Source organism: Thalassophryne amazonica, chromosome 5, assembly GCF_902500255.1.
Source record: "Thalassophryne amazonica chromosome 5, fThaAma1.1, whole genome shotgun sequence".
NCBI classification, from domain to species: domain Eukaryota; kingdom Metazoa; phylum Chordata; class Actinopteri; order Batrachoidiformes; family Batrachoididae; genus Thalassophryne; species Thalassophryne amazonica.
In genome coordinates this window covers 28039291-28060380 of record NC_047107.1, presented here as the reverse complement: position 1 = coordinate 28060380, position 21090 = coordinate 28039291, and the positions used below count along the sequence as shown (strand labels likewise).

The window sequence follows — 21090 nt, the reverse complement described above, 5'->3', positions numbered from 1 at the left end:
ATTCTGTCTTGATCAGAGATTGCTGCACTTAAACCTTGAATGCACAGTGTGTGATTGCCAGAGACTTGACCTTGTGAGCAGACGTGTGAGATCGACGTCAGGAGAACAATCTCACCATTACGGACGCAGAGACCGCTCCAGGTTTGACGCCACAGTCTGTGAAGGAGGATTGGGTGAGGTCTCACGCTCTTCAGCACACTTCCTGAGGTAATTTGGTTTTGGTGACTTTTATGAAGTAATGACAGTGGATTTGGTGTCACTCACACCTTGTGTTAGTGAGCTGTCACGTTATGCTAATTGTCTAATCAGCTTCTGCTGCAGTGGAAATTTGAACTGAGTTGTTCCGTGCCTGCAGGGTGAGAAGCTGATATATATTTAAGCCAGGAAGTGTTTGCTGATTGTGTGCACCCTTTTGAGTTGTGTCTCTCTGGGTGGAGAGTGTTGGACTCACCTCATGTTTTCTTTCTTCACAGACTCGGTTTGTCGCGGCCACCTGGGGGGGTGTTGGCGGGGTCCCTGGGTCCGAACTGCTGTGGCTCCGGGGGGGGGTTAGGGTATTTTTTTTATTCCCTTTACAACCTCCAGCCTTGGCGCACCTCTGTGCCGTTTGCCATTGGCGTTGCTGGGGTGGTGCAGTTCGGTTATGCTGGGCATTTCCCAGGTAACCTCTGCACCCGGGTGGGGGGGGTTTAGGGGTGCTTTTTGTTAATTCCCTGTTCCACCTCCGGCTTCAGCGCGCCTTTGAGCCGTACGCCATTGGCGTAGCTGAGGTTTGGGGCAGTGGAATATACCCGTGGCTGGTTTAAAAGTCGGAGGGGTGGCGCCGTCTTGTGCCGTACGCCATTACCGCTGTTCCACTCCTCCCGGTTGACTTTTGGGGTATAGTCATGGTTGGTGACACTGGACGTACTTCCAGTTTCCACTGCGCTGAGGGGGTGGGGTTGGGGTTGTTTTGTTTGTATGGTTTTGTTTTTTCCCCAGTTTCCGCCCTCAGGGTGTGACTGTGGTGTCCTCTGGGGGGGAAATGACTGTGGGACCATCTAGCTGTAGATGGCCGGGGCTGGGTCTGTTAGTCAAGGGGGGGTGTCTCCTGGGGTTTGATGGAACGGTCCTCTGGGAGGCGCTGGGAGCCCCCGTGGGTGACTTTGGATCCCAGAGGGACCTCGGCTGTGGTTATTACTCCTGGAGCTGGCGGGATGTCCTCTGGGGGGTGTTGGTCCCTAAATGTCGTCCGGGGTTTTTTTTTTTTTTTTTGCAAGCTTAAGTTTGGGTCGTGTTTTTTCTTTTCTCCTCTTCCCGGGGTTTGATGGGACAGTTCTCTGGGGAGGGGGGGTGTTGGTATGGTTTTTCTTTTCTCCCAGTTTGCACCCCTGGGGTTTGGTTGTGGTGTTCCCTGGGGGGGTTATTGGGGTTTTTCTTTTTGTTTTTTGACTAAGCAGACTCTAAAACATAGTTGAAAGATGGCTGAATGCACAGGTTCAAGAACTCCTGGCCAAAATTGAGCAAAGTGAACGATAGAAGCAAGAGTTGACAGAAATGAATGCAAAGATGCAGTCAGAGGTGGAGACTCTAACAGGTCTGCTAACTGAAGCAGAAGGCAAGACCATCAAATTCAACAAAAGATATCTCTGCACTGGAGTCTCAGTTGCAGGATACTCAGGAGCTGCTCCAAGAGGAAATCCATGGGACACCTTCCTTCTCCATCCGCCTAGGGCAGATGGAGGATGAGGGGAATATTTTGCGGGAGATGCTGAACAAAGAGGAAGAGAGCAAGAAGACTGTGGAGAAGCCAGTTTCTACTCTCTAGACTCAGCTGGCTGAAAGGAAGACAAAGGCAGGATAAGACGCCTTGTCAGTAGAGGGGGCTGAAGAGGGCCTCAAGTGAGTCCAATGGGAGTTTGGATGGTGTTCAGCGGCAGCTGGAGTAGAAAAGTTCAGCCTATGGACAAACTGGATAAGACAGAAATCCGTTTGCAGTGAGAGTCGGATGACCTCATGGTGGACCAGGACCACCTTCGGCAGATCGTCTCCAATCTGAAGAGGAAGCAAAGGAAGTTTGACCAGATGCGGGCCAAAGAGAAATGCATTGCTACTCGATATGCAGAGGAGCATTATCATGCCGACGTGGAGGCCAGGGAGAAGGAGACAAAAGTCTTGACCCTGGCAGGGGAGTTGAAGTCTATAGACCTGAAAGGTGAACTTGACCGGTTTAACAAAGTGCTCAAGACTGAGATGTATGACTTTGGAGAGGTCCAAGCGTGCCATGGAGCAGCAACTGGAGGAGATGAAGATTCAGCTGGAGGATGAATGCAGGCAATGTTCCCAGGCCTTCTCTGCCAAGAAGACATGGGAGCTGGATTTGGGAGGGCTTGAAGGCCTTCTTGAAGATGCTAATGAAAATCACAATGTCTTATAGCAGCTGAAGAAACTGCAGGCCTGACTGAAAGATCAGATAAGAGGACTGGAAGAGCTGTAAATGTCCAGTGATGAAGCAGTTAATGATGCTAAAGACAGTGATAAGAAGCTTAAAGCCGTGGAGGGAGACATGCTACACACCCAGGAGGAGCAGTCTACTGCAGACAGACTCAGGGTGAGAAAAGATGAGATCTATAGTCTCAACACAGAGTTCCCTGTTGGCAGAGAAGAGGCGGCTGGAGGCTCGTATCATCCAGCTGAAGGAGAAGCTCAATGTTGAGAGGGTCAATGACCGCATGATGAAATTCATGAGGTTGAGCAGCTGACGACGGAGCTGTCTTCAGAGAGCAGTAACGCTTGGCTCTTGGAGACAGGCTTTCTCAGCTGGATCGTCAGCACATGGAGCTGAGGCTGAAGCTGCAGGAGGTGTCTTTTTTTTTTTGCTCCCAGCCAACATTCCAGCTATGGTCCCTGGAGGGGGGTGTTTTTTCTGGCCCAGGTTCGTGTGGTCGCCAGGAGGCTTTCCGTGAGGGTGGGGTACTGTTGTGTGCTGGGGTGTTTGGCTGGCTTGGTTTTTGTTTTTCTGTTTCTCCCACCAGGTGGTATGCATTCAGGACTGAGTGGCTGAGCATTAGGCCCTCACCCTGAACACCTGAGGCTTGTTTTCACGTGCAGGTCATCAGGGCTCACAGCTGTGGTGTATTCTGTCTTGATCAGAGATTGCTGCACTTAAACCTTGAATGCACAGTGTGTGATTGCCAGAGACTCGACCTTGTGAGCAGACATGTGAGATCGACGTCAGGAGAACAATCTCACCATTACGGACGCAGAGACCGCTCCAGGTTTGACGCCACAGTCTGTGAAGGAGGATTGGGTGAGGTCTCACGCTCTTCAGCACACTTCCTGAGGTAATTTGGTTTTGGTGACTTTTATGAAGTAATGACAGTGGATTTGGTGTCCCTCACACCTTGTGTTAGTGAGCTGTCACGTTATGCTAATTGTCTAATCAGCTTCTGCTGCAGTGGAGATTTGAACTGAGTTGTTCCATGCCTGCAGGGTGAGAAGCTGATATATATTTAAGCCAGGAAGTGTTTGCTGATTGTGTGCACCCTTTTGAGCTGTGTCTCTCTGGGTGGAGAGTGTTGGACTCACCTCATGTTTTCTTTCTTCACAGACTCGGTTTGTCGTGGCCACCTGGGGGGGTGTCGGCAGGGTCCCTGGGTCCGAACTGCTGTGGCTCCGGAACGTTTGCGCTGCTGAGAGCGCGCCATGTTTTCACGTCACCAGACTGCGGACATTTTTGGTTGTTTATCACTGCACTTATTATGATTATTAAATTCTGTTATCTTTTGAACCATGCTCTGCTTATTTTGTGCTGGGTCCTGTCAAACGCTGGGTCGGTGCTCCGACCGCGTCCAACACAACTATATATATGTATACTCAACAAAAATATAAATGCAGCACTTTTGGTTTTGCTCCCATTTTGTACGAGATGAACTCAAAGATCTAAAACTTTTTCCACATACACAATATCACCATTTCCCTCAAATATTGTTCACAAACCAGTCTAAATCTGTGATAGTGAGCACTTCTCCTTTGCTGAGATAATCCATCCCACCTCACAGGTGTGCCATATCAAGATGCTGATTAGACACCATGATTAGTGCACAGGTGTGCCTTAGACTGCCCACAATAAAAGGCCACTTTGAAAGGTGCAGTTTTGTTTTATTGGGGGGGATACCAGTCAGTATCTGGTGTGACCACCATTTGCCTCATGCAGTGCAACACATCTCCTTCGCATAGAGTTGATCAGGTTGTCAATTGTGGCCTGTGGAATGTTGGTCCACTCCTCTTCAATGGCTGTACGAAGTTGCGACGACGAACTGGATTCAGGTCGAGACCCCGATGAGGACGATGAGCATACAGATGAGCTTCCCTGAGACGGTTTCTGACAGTTTGTGCAGAAATTCTTTGGTTATGCAAACCGATTGTTTCAGCAGCTGTCCGAGTGGCTGGTCTCAGATGATCTTGGAGGTGAACATGTTGGCTGTGGAGGTCCTGGGCTGGTGTGGTTACACGTGGTCTGCAGTTGTGAGGCTGGTTGGATGTACTGCCAAATTCTCTGAAACACCTTTAGAGACGGCTTATGGTAGAGAAATGAACATTCAATACAGGAGCAACAGCTCTGGTTGACATTCCTGCTGTCAGCATGCCAATTGCACGCTCGCTCAAATCTTGCGACATCTGTGGCTTTGTGCTGTGTGATAAAACTGCACCTTTCAGAGTGGCCTTTTATTGTGGGCAGTCTAAGGCACACCTGTGCACTAATCATGGTGTCTAATCAGCATCTTGATATGGCACACCTGTGAGGTGGGATGGATTATCTCAGCAAAGGAGAAGTGCTCACTATCACAGATTTAGCCTGGTTTGTGAACAATATTTGAGGGAAATGGTGATATTGTGTATGTGGAAAAAGTTTTAGATCTTTGAGTTCATCTCATACAAAATGGGAGCAAAACCAAAAGTGTTGCATTTATATTTTTGTTGAGTGTATATATATATATATATATATATATATATATATATATAGTTATTAACATAAATTACTATTATATTATTATTAACAAGAGCAATCAGAGGTTTCTGACGTCCGCCAATCCAGATCCGGATCACCTACAAAATTCAGTGGAGTTTTCCATGCCCTAATATCTACCTGTGATGAAAACTGGGTTAGAATCTGTCAAGTAGTTTTGAAGTAATCCTTCAAAGTCTATATAAAGGGAAATCTTGATCCAGAATCTGGATTTGGATCATCTCCAAAATTCAGTGGATTCTTCCATGGCCTAATATCTATCTGTAATGAAAGCTGGGTTAGAATCTGTGAAGTAGTTTTGAAGTAATCCTTCAAAGTCTATATAAAGGGAAATCTTGATCCAGAATCTGGATTTGGATCACCTACAAAATTCAGTAGAGTCTTCCATGCCCTAATATCTATCTGTGATCAAAACAGTTAGAATCTGTGAAGTAGTTTTGAAGTAATCCTTCAGTCTATATAAAGGGAAATCTTGATCCAGAATCTGGATTTGGATCACCTCCAAAATTCAGTTGTGTCTTCCATGCCCTGATATCTATCTGTGGTTCACATTTTGTGAGAATCCGTGAAGTTTTTTGTAAAACCTTTTAAAACCAACCAGTGTACCAAGTATTTTAATATTATCAGGACAATTATTCCAAATATTAACACCCCTGATGGAAACACAATGACTTTTAACAGTAGTACGGATCTTCAATTTCTCAAATAATAATGTTCCTCTCAAACTATAGCTGGAGTCTCTCATTTTAAACAGATTCTGGACATGTAGAGGCAAAAGCTTATTTTTAACTTTATACATAATCTGTATTGTAATATAATCAACCAAGTCCCAGAATTTTAAAATTTGCAGACAAGCAAATAACGAATTTGTTGGCTCTCAATATGGTTTATTACTGATAATCCTTATAGCTTTCTTTTGCAACAGAAAAACTGGTTTAGTATTAGTTCTGTATGTATTTCCCCAAACCTTAACACAAGTCATATATGGAACAAGTAATGCATGATATAAAGTGGTCAATGCATGTTGGGCTTTATGCAGAATTGCAATGGGTTTTGACATTTTAGTTTTAACATAGTTAATATGTGTTTTCCAGCTTAATCTATCATCAATATGAACACCAAGAAATTTTGTAACTGTTACAATTTCAATATCATGTAGTAATAGTTTTTTGCTTAAATTCCTGGACTTATTCCCAAATATGATACACTTAATATTACCAAAATGGAACAATAATTTATTTAAATCAAACCATTTTTTAAATTTATGTAATTCGTTCTCCATCTTGTCCAGGAGTTGTCCCAAATGATCCCCACTACAAAACACAGTGGTATCCGCAAATAAAATACAACTTACATACTTAGAAACCAAATATATATCATTAATATACAAAAGGAACAATAGTGGCCCAAGGACTGAACCCTGGGGCACCCCACAAGTAATCTTCAAAAACAGAATTTGTCCCACCAAAGTTGACACAATGATAACTGTTGGGAAAGTGTAAGTACACGGACCCACAACAGGGGGCGCAAATGAACGGACAATAGAATAGGTCAAATAACAACACTTTACTGTTGCGAACGTGCACAACAAACACAACAGATTCCACAATAGATCAAAGGTCAAATTACAAGGTGTCGTGTGGGCAGGCTCGAAGATAGGAGACGCCTGTCCAAAGCAGAACCGGAACCACACGATTTCCTCCGCCACCAGACCCCGGGAATACTGGAGCCGCCAAGTCCCGAACTCCCAGGTGGCCACTGCCTCCGCGTGTCGGACCTGGTACTGCTGGCGAGGAACAAAAACACAATTAAACGTGGGTGCGTCTGCACCCAGCAATCTGCACGGCAGGGAAGCTACCTCCACCTCTCGTTGGAGAAAAAGTCTGTTATCACTCACAAAAATCACAACAAAAAGGCTTTCTATCAAGCAGTCAGGCTGAGGATATTACCTTTCAGGTAGAACGATATCTCGGCAAAGAGGTGGAGATGACGTCTTGCTGATATACCGATGCAGATCAGATGAGTGGTGACAGCTGTCACAGGTGATGAGTGTCAGCTGTGACAGCTGTCACCCCAGCTGCTCCTGTGAGGCGGCAGCGCCCTCTGGTGCCTGGAGCCCGCACTCCAGGCAGGGTGCCCTCTGGTGGTGGTGGGCCAGCAGTACCTCCTCTTCAGCAGCCCACACAACAGATAACTATCATGTGCCAATCCCCTGATACCATACTTCTGTAATTTGTCCAATAACAAGGTATGATCTATAGTATCAAATGCTTTCTGTAAAAAAAAAAAGAAAAATGTTGGGTTTAGAATACTGTATCTTTGATAAGAGGAAGAGACAACCAGGCAATAAAACAAGTGAGAGATAGAATTCAATTTTAAGCTCGCGAGGAGTGCAGTCAGGCTGTACACCAAAGCTACACTAAAGTCTGGCCTGCGCTCCCGCTCTTTTTATTTAGGACTTCCCTACATACATGGGCGGTACAGCTCCTAAGGGGAAGAGTGATAGCGCGTGAGCTGTTGCCGCAGAACCGAGCTGTTGCCGCAGAACCGCTGATTGCACAATACATTCAGGACGTTCAGAACCTTTTTAATCTTGGGCTCGATTAAGATGTGTTTAAGACATCTAACGATTAATCACACTTCTTCTGACACAAGGACTAATGTATCATAATCACACTGTGGTTGGAACATTCAATTCTCTATTCTTTATCTCACTGCTCCGCTTACGGCTGCATCCTGCCTGGGTCATCTTCACATGTCCTGAAAAAGAGCTTAGCGTGCACACAGAGATACCACAACTTGCAGAAACACGTCATGTCACATATCTTAAGTAACCTTCACCCATCACATCAGTACAATACACTTTATCAGAGCAGAGAGAACTACATTCTACCAGAGCAGAGAACACAAAACATGCATGATAAAACAGTGTATCTACAGAATAACTCCAACAAAAAACCTACAGTATATTGCTTATTTTCAATCGTGTTGGTAATTTGTTCAACGAAATCCATCACAGCCAGCAAAGTAGTGCGATTCGTTCTAAAACCATATTGCTGCTCGCTAAGGATATGATGTTTAGTTAAAAATCATTTAACCTAATTTCAAATACCTTTTCCAGAATTTTGGAAAATTGTGGTAAGAGGGAGATTGGCCTATAATTGCAAAAGACATGCTTGTCACCAGATTTGAACAATGGGATCACTTTAGCTATTTTCATTTTGAAAGGAAATTTCCCCTTCATTAATGACAAATTACAGATATACTATGTTAAAGGCTTAACAATGCAATCAATAATATTTTTAACCAAAAACATATCAAAACGGTCACTATCAGTTGATTTTTTTCCCCTTAAGTTTGTGAACTATATCAATTTTCATCTGTTCATCACAAACTGTTTCTATTGTTTTGCTGTGATTCAAGGAGCACGTTTTGGAAGGAACAATTGAATTTGCTAAGTTTTTACCCACGTTAACAAAATAACCATTAAAATGATCTGCTATAGTTTTGTTTTCTTTAACAATTGTGTCAGTATTTGTATAAAAATACTGACACAATTGACAAAAATATATATATAAAAAAAAGGCAGGATATTCTTTAACATCTTTTTTCTTATTTATGATTTCATTTAAGAACTTCCAAGTACCCTTTATATTCATTTTATTTTTTTTCCAATAAATCACTATAATACTGTCTTTTACGCGATCGCATAATGTATGTTTGTTTTTATATGACTTATATCTTATCTCGGCTTCAATTGTTCTAGATTTTAAAAAATGCTTATACAAAACAATTTTCTTTTTACATGCATTCTGAAGTCCCTTAGTGATCCAAGGTTTATCTTTGCTTAGCTTTTTTCCATTTTTTAACACACAGGGGCAATGTCTATCATATAAATTGGAAATAATAGAAATGAATGATTCGTAAGATTGATCAACATCCTCAATGTATATGTCACTCCAATTTTGCTGTCTTAAGTCTGTCCTAAGCTTTTCCATAGTTTCCTTTGTTATTTTCCTTGTGAAGTTTATAATGTTAATATGGTCAATTTTATCACCTAATGAATTGAAAACAACAAAAACATTCAACAAAAAAATTTCGATCAGCATCACCTCCAAAATTTAATGGCGTCTTCCCAAGTCTAATATGTATCCATGGTAAAAATTTGGTGAGAATCCATGAAGTAGTTTTGACATAATCCTTCAAAGCCCATATAAAGTGTGTTGAAAATTTCATCAAAATCTGTGCAGTAGATTTGACGTAATCCTGCTAACAGTAATCCTTCAAAGCCTATATAAAGTGAAACTCGATCCAGAATCCGGATCAGGATCCGAATCACCTCCAAAAAATGTTTTATGTGAATTTGAAGACTCTGGCAGTAATAGGACTAGACTTGCACAGACAGATGGACGAATACAAAGTCTTTGCAATTCCCGATGGCCATATTTAATGGCCTCTGGTAGAAATTACAGAAACCTAAACAATTAAAATCAAATGCAGAGGTGGTGGCCATGAGGTTACTGTGCTTGGTTTCAGTGTGGAAGGTGCCTGGCTCAAACCCCACCTTGCCATATTTCTCCATGTAATGTGGAGTTGTATCAGGAAAAGCATCCTGCAAAAAACTTGTGCCCAATCAACATGCAGATCCACCTCGGCTCTGCTGTGGCGACCTTGAGTGAAAACAAGGGAGTAGCCAAAGGGACCATATTTCAGTAATGAAAGTCAGACATTGCTTTTGAAGGGTGATTCAAAAAATCATTAAAAAAAATTAATGAAACTTGCCTGGACATAAATGATGGTACTTTTAACTAATTATTTTGTTGCATAATCTTTTGAGGCCATCACTGCAGTCAAGTGATTTCTGTAACCCTCAATGAGACTTCTACACCTGTCGACGGGTATTTTGGCCGACTCCTCATGAGCAAACCTCCAGCTGTCTCAGGGTTGAAGATTGCCTTCTTCATTCTGCATGTTTCGGCTCCTTCCAAAGATGTTCAATAAGATTTAGATCAGGGTTGACAGAAGGCCACTTCAGAATAGTCCAGTGTTTTGTTCTTAGCCATTTTTGGGGTGTTTTTATCTTTGTGTTTTGTAAAATTATCCTGTTGGATAAGCTTTCTGACACTGCAGCACATTTCACTCCAGAATGTCTTGATAGTCTTGAGATTTCATTGCATTCTGCACAGACTTCAGACACCCTGTGCCAGATGCAGCCTCAGAACATAACTGAGCCTCATGCTTCACAGTAGGTTGTGTTTTTTCTTTGTATGCTTCATATTTGATGCTGATGCGACTTGCCAAAAAGATTGAGTTTTGTCTCATCTGTCCTGTGACCAGAGGACCTTTGTGGCTGGGACAGTGGTGGGATCGAACCCCGGATTGCTCGAACTAAAGAGCAGAACTCTACCAGGTCAGCGAAAGGGAATTCCCCCGTTAGCTAGTTACCTTGCTACATGTCCAAAGGACATTCTCCCACCATGATAGGCAGGTTGGTCAAAAACAGTTGGACACAAATGCGAGTCTCAAACTAACAGCTCTGATTAGTAAAAGGCTTTATTGGTGTTGATAGCTGTCAGGATTTGCCCTGGCCCGTGGTTTTCCGCTTATTTTGGTCGAGGCTTCCACTGAGGATTTTACAGTTTTGCTTTTCATATTATTATATGTTAAGTCTTGGTTTGGTTCTGTTCTTTTCTTTACTTTGTGTAATGCTTTTGTTACCGGTTCTATTCTCTGTTTATCATTTATTTATGGTTTAGTCATTCATTGCATTACCTGTATTCTGCAGTCCCTGGTTTTGTTTTTGTTCATCATTTATTTCCTATTCTGTTGTGTGGGCCGCTGAAGAGGAGGTACTGCTGGCCCACCACCACCAGAGGGCGCCGCCGCCCCACAGGAGCAGCCTGGGTGACAGCTGTCACCCATCACCTGAGACAGCTGACGACAATTATCACTGGGGTATATCAGCAGGACGGCATCTCCACCTCATCGCCGAGATATCGTTCTACCTGTAAGGTAATAATCTCAGCTGACTGCTTGACAGTAACCTTTGTGATTTTTGTGAGTGATTGCAGACTTTTTTCTCCAACGAGAGGTGGAGGTAGCTTCCCTGCCGTACAGGTTGCTGGGTGCAAACGCGCCCACGTTAATTGTGTTCTTGTTCCTCGCCAGCAGTACCAGGTCCGACACGCGGAGGCAGTGGCCACCTGGGAGTTCGGAACTTGGCGGCTCCAGTATTCCCGGGGTCCTGTGGCGGAGGAAACCGTGTGGTTCCGGTTCTACTTTGGAGAGGCGTCTCCTATCTTCGAGCCTGCCCACACGACACCTTTGTGAATTGAACTTTGTCCATTGTTGTAATTTGTTGTGTTTGTTGTGCACGTTCGCAACAGTAAAGTGTTGTTATTTGACCTATTCCATTGTCCGTTCATTTGCGCCCCCTGTTGTGGGTCCGTGTTCCTACACTTTCCCAACATATTCTGTCAATAGTTTGCTTTGTCATGTTTATTATCAGTTCCCCTGAAGTTTTAGTTATTACCTCCGCCAAGGAGGTTATGTTTTCGGTCGTGTTTGTTTGTTTGTCTGTCTGTTTTTCAGCACGATAACTCAAAAGGTTTTGAACGGATTTTGATATTTTGTGGAGTGGTTGGAAATGACAAGAGCAACAAGTGATTAAATTTTAGTGGTGATCTGGATCACGATCCAGATCCAGGAATTTTTTTAAAGGATTCTTCACCATTGCGGGATAGGGGGAATTTTGACATTCTAGTTTCTAACTCCACAAAAACAAGGCAGAAAGGCTTGAAAAAAATTAGGGTGTAACATAGTCAAATGTTCTATCAAACAACAAAGTTTGGTGATGATCGGATCTGGATTCCGGATCTGGTGATCCAGAATATGCAAAAATATAGGGAAAATAGAAAATGTGTCAGTGTGAGGTGACAAATGAAACTAGAGATGCACAACTAACATCAAATTGTAGCTGAATCTGTACTGATTCAGTAAGGTGTCATCAGATTTGATGTAGCTTCAAATGTTATGGAGCTAGATCCAGAAGAAAACCGCCATTACCGAAAAATTGTTTTTATACAATAACTTTTGAACTAATAAAGACATAAAAGTGATTCCAAGTTCTCGTGGTATGTTTTCATGGTCAAGGATGTCAAACATAAAGGAAAGAAAAGTGTATGTATCAGTTTTGGTTGTAACACTGAATTGTTGAATAGATCACTGTGCCAAGGACAGAATCTCTTTAGGGTCAGTGACCCTATGGCCTTGTTTAGAGAAGTGTTTCATGTTAAAAAAAATTCATATATTTGCAGTTTAGTTGAATAATATATTGAATTTTGTCTCTTATTTGTTTTTGTCTATAAGCACATGCAATATCAATATCAGTGCTCAGATGACAGTAGCTTCTGGGAAAGGTGCAAGTTGCAATAAACTGTGATGCCAAGCGCTAAGGATACATGCTATCCAGTCACAGCAGATGAAACTTTTTTTACTACTGAGCAAACATCATTGTTAGACTTTTTTAGGTTCAATGATTCCACGGCGTGTAGATGTTATGGCGTCAGTGACCCCATGGCCTTGGCGGAGGTTTGCACTCTCTGAGTGCTTCTAGGTATCATTAGTTTTCTAGTTTTCCACTCTTAGTTCTTAGTTTTACCCCTTTGTTTTGTTCGTACTTATGGTTTGTCAAGCATGTCACATTATGCACCGTTGGGTTTTGTGTCAATTATCTTGCCCCAGTTCACTTTGCTTTTGTCTTACTGCATTCTCTTGTACTTACCTTTGTCTTCCCTGGTCATGCCCCCTTCCAGTATCTTCTGCACACCTGTTCCTCATTTCACACCCTGATTCTTCCATTAGTATTTAAGCCCTCACAGTCTCACTGTCCCTCACCAGATTGTTGTATTTTTGCACTTTCCAGCCTCACGACATTGTCCTGTTTTGCCTTGTTGTATTTCTGACCTTGCTTGTGTAATCGTTCTCCGCCTCGTCTTATCCCAGAACTCTGCTTGTTTTTGACTTTGCCTCTGCCTCAGTCCTATGAACTTCTTGACGCTGTGTATTTGGAACTTTGCTTGTTTTTGGACTCTGCCTGTTGTGAAAGTGTAGGTACACAGACCCACAACAGGGGGCGTTAATGAACGGACAATGGATAAGCCAAAAGTAACAATTTAATGTTGTAAATTGTGCACAACGGAATACAGACAACAATCACTTTGGAACTACAGTCAATTACACGTTGGGTGACGTGTGGGCAGGCTTGAGGATAGGAGACGCCCGTCCAGAACTGAGCCGGATCCCACACGGCCCTCACCGCCAACGGATCTGAAGAACACCGGAGCCGCCAAGTCCTGGGTCCCCAGGTGGTCACTGTCTCCAGCTGTCAGACCTGGTACTGCTGGCAGAGAACAGAAACAGCACAGGTGAGTGTGAGTACGCACACTCAGTAATCCCACATTATGTGTTCCTTAAGGAGGGAGCACCTCCAATAACACACTCGTACAGCTCCTGTGAAACCACTTATCTGGTTTGGGGTGTGAGGCGAAGCCGTTGCAGTCCACACCAAACGCCAACACAGCAGACAAGGAATCCGTCACAGGAAAACGGCTGCAAAAGAGATCAGACTATTGTTCGTTAGAGATACAGCAGAGAATTACCTCCGAGGTAGCTGATTTCTCGGCGGGGAGGTGGAGTTGCAGTCCGGCCTTTATGGTGGTGGTGATGTGGATGAGTGACAGCTGGTGCTGATGACGAGTGACAGCTGTCACTCCCGGTTGCTATGACGCCCTCTCGTGCTTGAAGCCCGCACTTCAAGCAGGGCGCCATCTGGTGGTGGTGGGCCAGCAGTACCTCCTATTCAGCGGCCCACACAACACTGCCTCAGCTTGCTACCTGCCTGTGCCTCCGCTACGCTGATTGATACCCTGTGTACCGAACCTGTGCCTACTTACCAGATAAAGCCCTTTTTCTTAATCCTACTCCTGTGTCTGTGAGTCTGCATATGCCTCCTACAACCTTCAGGGCCAAGCCATCACGAATCATGACAATACCAGAGGTTGGTAAGGCAGAAGGCAGTCCAAAAAATACAGCAGTACAAAAATCATCAGGTAAAGTCATGGTCATTCAAACAGGCAGGAGGTCAGGTACACAACAAGGCAGGCAGGACTATGGAACACAAAAAACAGAGCTGGAGAGTAGGCACAAGGCGCATCAATGCAACTGATGCGCCTTGTGCCTACTCTCCAGCATTGCAGCACTCCAGCACTCTACAGCATTGCTTAAATTTTCATTGTTACGCAGATGATACCCAGCTTTATCTATCCATGAAGCCAGAGGACACACACCAATTAGCTAAACTGCAGGATTGTTTTACAGACATAAAGACATGGATGACCTCTAATTTCCTGCTTTTAAACTCAGATAAAACTGAAGTTATTGTAGTTGGCCCCACAAATCTTAGAAACATGGTGTCTAACCAGATCCTTACTCTGGATGGCATTACCCTGACCTCTAGTAATACTGTGAGAAATCTTGGAGTCATTTTTGATCAGGATATGACATTCAATGCGCATATTAAACAAATATGTAGGACTGCTTTTTTGCATTTACGCAATATCTCTAAAATTAGAAAGGTCTTGTCTCAGAGTGATGCTGAAAAACTAATTCATGCATTTATTTCCTCTAGGCTGGACTATTGTAATTCATTATTATCAGGTTGTCCTAAAAGTTCCCTGAAAAGCCTTCAGTTAATTCAAAATGCTGCAGCTAGAGTACTAACGGGGACTAGAAGGAGAGAGCATATCTCACCCATATTGGCCTCTCTTCATTGGCTTCCTGTTAATTCTAGAATAGAATTTAAAATTCTTCTTCTTACTTATAAGGTTTTGAATAATCAGGTCCCATCTTATCTTAGGGACCTCATAGTACCATATCACCCCAATAGAGCGCTTCGCTCTCAGACTGCAGGCTTACTTGTAGTTCCTAGGGTTTGTAAGAGTAGAATGGGAGGCAGAGCCTTCAGCTTTCAGGCTCCTCTCCTGTGGAACCAGCTCCCAATTCAGATCAGGGAGACAGGCACCCTCTCTACTTTTAAGATTAGGCTTAAAACTTTCCTTTTTGCTAAAGCTTATAGTTAGGGCTGGATCAGGTGACCCTGAACCATCCCTTAGTTATGCTGCTATAGACTTAGACTGCTGGGGGGTTCCCATGATGCACTGAGTGTTTCTTTCTCTTTTTGCTCTGTATGCACCACTCTGCATTTAATCATTAGTGATTGATCTCTGCTCCCCTCCACAGCATGTCTTTTTCCTGGTTCTCTCCCTCAGCCCCAACCAGTCCCAGCAGAAGACTGCCACTCCCTGAGCCTGGTTCTGCTGGAGGTTTCTTCCTGTTAAAAGGGAGTTTTTCCTTCCCACTGTCGCCAAGTGCTTGCTCACCCCGTTGGGGTTTTTATGTAATTATTGTATGGCCTTGCCTTACAATATAAGGCGCCTTGGGGCAACTGTTTGTTGTGATTTGGCGCTATATAAATAAAATTGATTGATTGATCAATCTGGCGAAGAACTACTGCACCCAGTGAACCTTAAACAACCCCAATTCCATTGAAGTTGGGACGTTGCGTGAAATGTAAAAAACAGAATACAATGATTTGCAAATACTCTTCAACCTATATTCAACTGAATACACCACAAAGACAAGATATTTAAGGTTCAAACTGATAGACTTTTTTTGTTTTTGTGCAAATATTTGCTCATTTTGAAATGGATGCCTGCAACACATTTCAAAAAAGCTGGGACAGGGGCAACAAAAGACTGGGAAAGTTGATGAATGCTCAAAGAACACCTGTTTGGAACATTCCACAGGTGAACAGGTTATTGGAAACGTGTGTGTCATGATTGGGTATAAAAGGAGCATCCCCAAAAAGCTCAGCCATTCACAAGCAAAGATGGGGTGAGGATCACCACTTTGTGAACAACTGTGTGAAAAAAATAGTCCAACAGTTAAGGAACAATGTTTCTCAACATTCAGTTGCAAGGAATTTAGGGATTCCATCATCTACAATCCATAATATAATCAGAAGATTCAGAGAATGTAGAGAACTTTCTACACGGCCGAAAAGCAACACTGAATGCCCGTGACCTTCTATTCCTCAGGCAGCACTGCATTAAAAACCGACATAACTGTGTAAAGGATCTTACCGCGTGGGCTCAGGAACACTTCAGAAAACCATTGTCAGTTAACACAGTTCGTCGCTACATCTACAAGTGCAAGTTAAAACTCTACCATGCAAAGCAAAAGCCATACATCAACAACATCCAGAAATGCCGCCACCTTCTCTGGGCCCGTGCTCATTTGAAAGAGACAGACGCAAACTGGAAAAGTGCTGTGGTCTGATGTGTCCACATTTCAAATTCTTGTGCTTCGTAGTAAAAGACTGCGGGTACTAGACTGGCCTGCCTGCAGTCCAGACCTGTCACCCATTGAAAATGTGTGGCGCATTATGAAGCGCAAAATATGACAAAGGAGACCCCGGATTGTTGAACAACTGAAGTCGTACATCAAGCAAGATTGGGAAAGAATTCCACCTACAAAGCTTTAACAATTAGTGTCCTCAGTTCCCAAATGCTTATTGAGTGTTGTTAGAAGTGTAGCAAGATGATGTCCGGATTGAAAAGACGTTCCCGCTAGCTTAGCTAACGGGGAATTCCCCTTTGGCTGACCTGGTAAAGTTCTGGTCTTTAGTGTGAGCAGTCCGGGGTTCGATCTCACTGCCATCCCGGCCACAAAGGTCCTACGGTCACAATTGGCGTTGTTGGCAGGATGTGGGTAGTCACAGAACATGCTTAAATGCACCTGTGACTTCAGGACAAAGTCAAAAATGGTGGGGAGATATGTAGCAAGATGAAGTCCGGATTGAAAAGACATTCCTGCTAGCTTGGCTAACAGGGAATTCCCTTTTGGCTGACCTGGTAGAGTTTTGGTCTTTAGTGCGAGCAGTACGGGGTTCGATCCCACTGCCATCTCGGCCACAAAGGTCCTACGGTCACAGAAGGAAAGGTGCTGTAACACAGTGGTAAACATACCACTGTCCCAGCTTTTTTCAAATTTGTACATGAGTAAATATTTGCACAAAAACAATAAAGTTTATCAGTTTGAACATTAAATATCTTGTCTTTGTGGTGTATTAAATTGAATATTGTTGTGGGCTGGGGTGTTTGGCTGGCTTGGTTTTTGTTTTCTGTTTCTCCCACCAGGTATTATGCATTCAGGACTGAGTGGCTGAGCATTAGGACCTCACCCTGAACACCTGAGGCTTGTTTTCACATGCAGGTCAGCAGGACTCACAGCTATGGTGTATTTTGTCTTGATCAGAGATTGCTGCATTTAAACCTTGAATGCACAGTGTTATTGCCAGAGACTCGACCTTGTGAGCAGACGTGTGAGATCGACGTCAGGAGAACAATCTCACCATCACGGACGCAGAGACCGCTCCAGGTTTGACGCCACAGTCTGTGAAGGAGGATTGGGTGAGGTCTCACGCTCTTCAGCACACTTCCTGAGGTAATTTGGCTTTGGTGACTTTTATGAAGTAATGACAGTGGATTTGGTGTCCCTCACACCTTGTGTTATTGAGCTGTCACGTTATGCTAATTGTCTAATCAGCTTCTGCTGCAGTGGAGATTTGAACTGAGTTGTTTCGTGCCTACAGGGTGAGAAGCTGATGTATAGATTTAAGCCAGGAAGTGTTTGCTGATTGCGTGCACCTTTGAGTTGTGTCTCTCTGTGTGGAGTTGGACTCAACTCCATGTTTTCTTTCTTCACAGACTCGGTTTGTCGCGGCCACCTGGGGGGTGTCGGCGGGGTCCCTGGGTCCGAACTGCTGTGGCTCCGGACCGTTTGCGCTGTTGAGAGCGCGCCGTGTTTCCACCTCACCAGACTGCGGACTTTTTAGTTGTTTAGCACTGCACACACTGTTATGTTTATTAAATTCTGTTATCTTTTGAACGGTGCTCTGCTTATTTTATGCGGGGTCCTTTCAAACGCTGGGTCGGTGCTCCGACCGCGTCCGACACATAACAGTAGTCTCTGGCCATTTAACAATGGACCAGCGGAAGCAGAGACGGTATTTTTGCCGGGAAGGCTGCAGCAGATGTTGGAGTTGATCCGGGATCAGTTGCGGGTGCTCTCCGCCCGGGTTGTGCGCGTTGGTGCGCGCATGGCGGAGTTTACAGCTTGGGTTGTGTCGCACCCCGCTGTTACGGCTGTAGCCCCGTCTCCTCCCGTGCAGCTGGCTCCGACGCCTGTTGTAGCAGCCCCGGTGGTATTTAGTTTGCACGTTAAGCTGTTTGTTATAACCTGCTGTCATTTACAGCAGTGTGAATGGGTTTTTACTCTGTTACCACAGGGATTTTCTTATTTGGCACTTTGGCTCCCTCTGTTGGTGACAGAGTCACATTACCGTCCAGGTTCAAAGGATGGAAAACACAATGTTTTTCCATTCTTTGCACTTGACGATGTAGGCCAATGTTAGTTTTTTTTTTATTGGTCTATTATCCGTTTCTTGTTTTAGTATGAGGTGTTTTTATCAGGGGTTAATTTGTTGTTTTTGTGGGTTTTAAAGCACTGTCTGTGGTATGGAGTTGAAAATGCAGGCTGTCTGGAGCATAGTTTGACCCAGGTGACTTTATGTTTGTCTGTTGGTCTTTTTTATTTCTTTTGGTTTCACCTCCCAGGGTTTGATGGGACGGTCCTCTGGGGGGTGATGGGGGGGGTAATTGGGTTGTTTTTTTTCTTTTTTCTTTTTTTTTGTTTTCGTTGTTCCCTCTCTTCTCCTCTGGCTCCAGCCGTGTGAGCCGTACGTTGTCGGCGTTGCTGGAGTGGTGCAGTTTGGTTATGCTGGGCGTTTCCCAGGTAACCTCTGCACCTGGGGGGGGGGGGGGGGGGTTGGGGTATTTTTTTTTTTTTTTTTTACTTCCCTGTCTTCTCCTCTGGCCCCAGCCGTGTGAGCCGTAGGTTGTCGGCGTTGCTGGGGTGGTGCAGTTTGGTTGTGCTGGGCGTTTCCCAGGTGACCTCTGCATCCGGGAGGGGTGGGGTTCGGGTTTTTTTTTTTTTGTTGATTCCCTGTTCCACCTCCGGCTTCAGCGCGCCTTTGCGCCGTATGCCATCGGCGTAGCTGAGGTTAGGGGCAGTGGAATATACCCGTGGCTGGTTTAAAAGTCGGAGGGGTGGCGCCGTCTTGTGCCGTACGCCATTACCGCTGTTCCACTCCTCCCGGTTGACTTTTGGGGTATAGTCGTGGTTGGTGACAGTGGACGTACTTCCAGTTTCCACTGCGCTGAGGGGGTGGGGTTGGGGTTGTTTTGTTTGTATGTTTTTTTTTTTCCCCCAGTTTCTGCCCTCAGGGTGTAACTGTGGTGTCCTCTGGGGGGGGGGAAAGGGCGGTGGGTCCATCTAGCCGTAGACGGCCGGGGCTGGGTCTGTTAGTCATGAGGGGGGGCGTCTCCTGGGGTTTGATGGAACGTTCCTCTGGGAGGCGCTGGGAGTCCCCGTGGGTGACTTTGGATCCCAGAGGGACCTCGGCTGTGGTTATTACTCCTGGAGCTGGCGGGATGTCCTCTGGGGGGTGTTGGTCCCTACATGTCGTCCGGGGTATATAGGTTGAAGAGGATTTGCAAATCATTGTGTTCTGTTTTTATTTACATTTTACACGTCCCAACTTCATTGGAATTGAGGTTGTAAATATCCACCTGCTCTTTCAACCATTTTGCTCCAACTGATTGTTTTTAAATTCTGCCAGACGTTAAGTCATCATCAGACGTTGGTTAGGCAGATATTTTTTTGTTTGTTTGTTTTTTGGTAGTTAGGCAGACTTTAAGTAGCCAAGCCAACGACTATGCTGACATCACTTAAGCGCAGTCTGACTTTAGACTTTTTTTTAAAGCTTTATATTCGTGTTAATTTTTTTTATATTTATATATTTCTTTATTTTTGTATTTTTAAATGCAAAATAAAATTCATATATATATGTATATATATATATATATATATATATATATATATAAGCTTTAAGAATTCATGCTACCTTAAAAATCATCGGAAAGATTCCGTCCTCTTGCTTGTGGGAAAATGCCTTGAACTGTCTTGTGCCAAATTTTAACTCAAACTCAACTAGATACAAATGTTGATAATGCATCTTTAAAATTAATTTTTAAGAAGGCATTACTACTATATATTATACATTCACATTCTATGTACAATTAGTTGTTTGCAGCACCACACATCAGCAAACATGTTGCCCAAAAGGTAATGTTAGCCTCGCACTTCTACACTTCAAAAGATGACAAACATTGTGCACAAAGCATGTGCGCGCATATTCTTTTCCAGCAGTTAAATATCACATTTTGTAATTTTAGCTACACAATACTTTGTGTTCAGATTTAAATTCCTCTTCATTCATTTTACAGAAATACTGTACTGGAAAATCCTCTTTCTGAGTGAATGCTGTCAGAATGTTATATTTTGAAATTCTCAAGTTGTGCAGTTCCATAAAAAACTACATACCCACAACTTTATTTCCATTATATTTTTATTTTAGGGCTATCAGGTTTAAACAAAATTACTTGTATTCAAAAGATAAATTCAAGTTGGTCATAATTATAGAAATTGACGTGCTGTGGGCCATATGAGCATAACAGGAAACACAATGTGACCTTTTGACCTCTTAAAATAGGACAAGGTTAACCACCTTTGAACTTGTCCAAGGTCTGTGTCCCAAGAATGTTCCCTGAGAATTTGAAGACCCTGGCAGTAATAGGACTGGACCTATGCTGAGCACAGACAGACAGATGGATTTAAGGCCTTCGTAATACCCCATGGCTATATTTTGGCCTCAGGTAATAAAAACAATTAATGAATACTGACATCAACACTTAATAAAAGTAACTAATGTACATGTGAAATTAAAACAAATGCCAACCATTATTAGAATACAGGTTCAAATGATGAAAACTACACAATGAAGAAATAGGTTGATTAGTTTATTGTATATATATCTATAACTTATTTACATATGGTTTAAT

At 43.6% G+C, this 21090-nt stretch overlaps 1 pseudogene; it reads left to right on the top strand.

Moving 5' to 3' along the window:
* Positions 1-1548: 1548 nt before the first annotated feature.
* Positions 1549-10489, top strand: LOC117509933 (annotated as a pseudogene).
* Positions 10490-21090: the final 10601 nt, after the last annotated feature.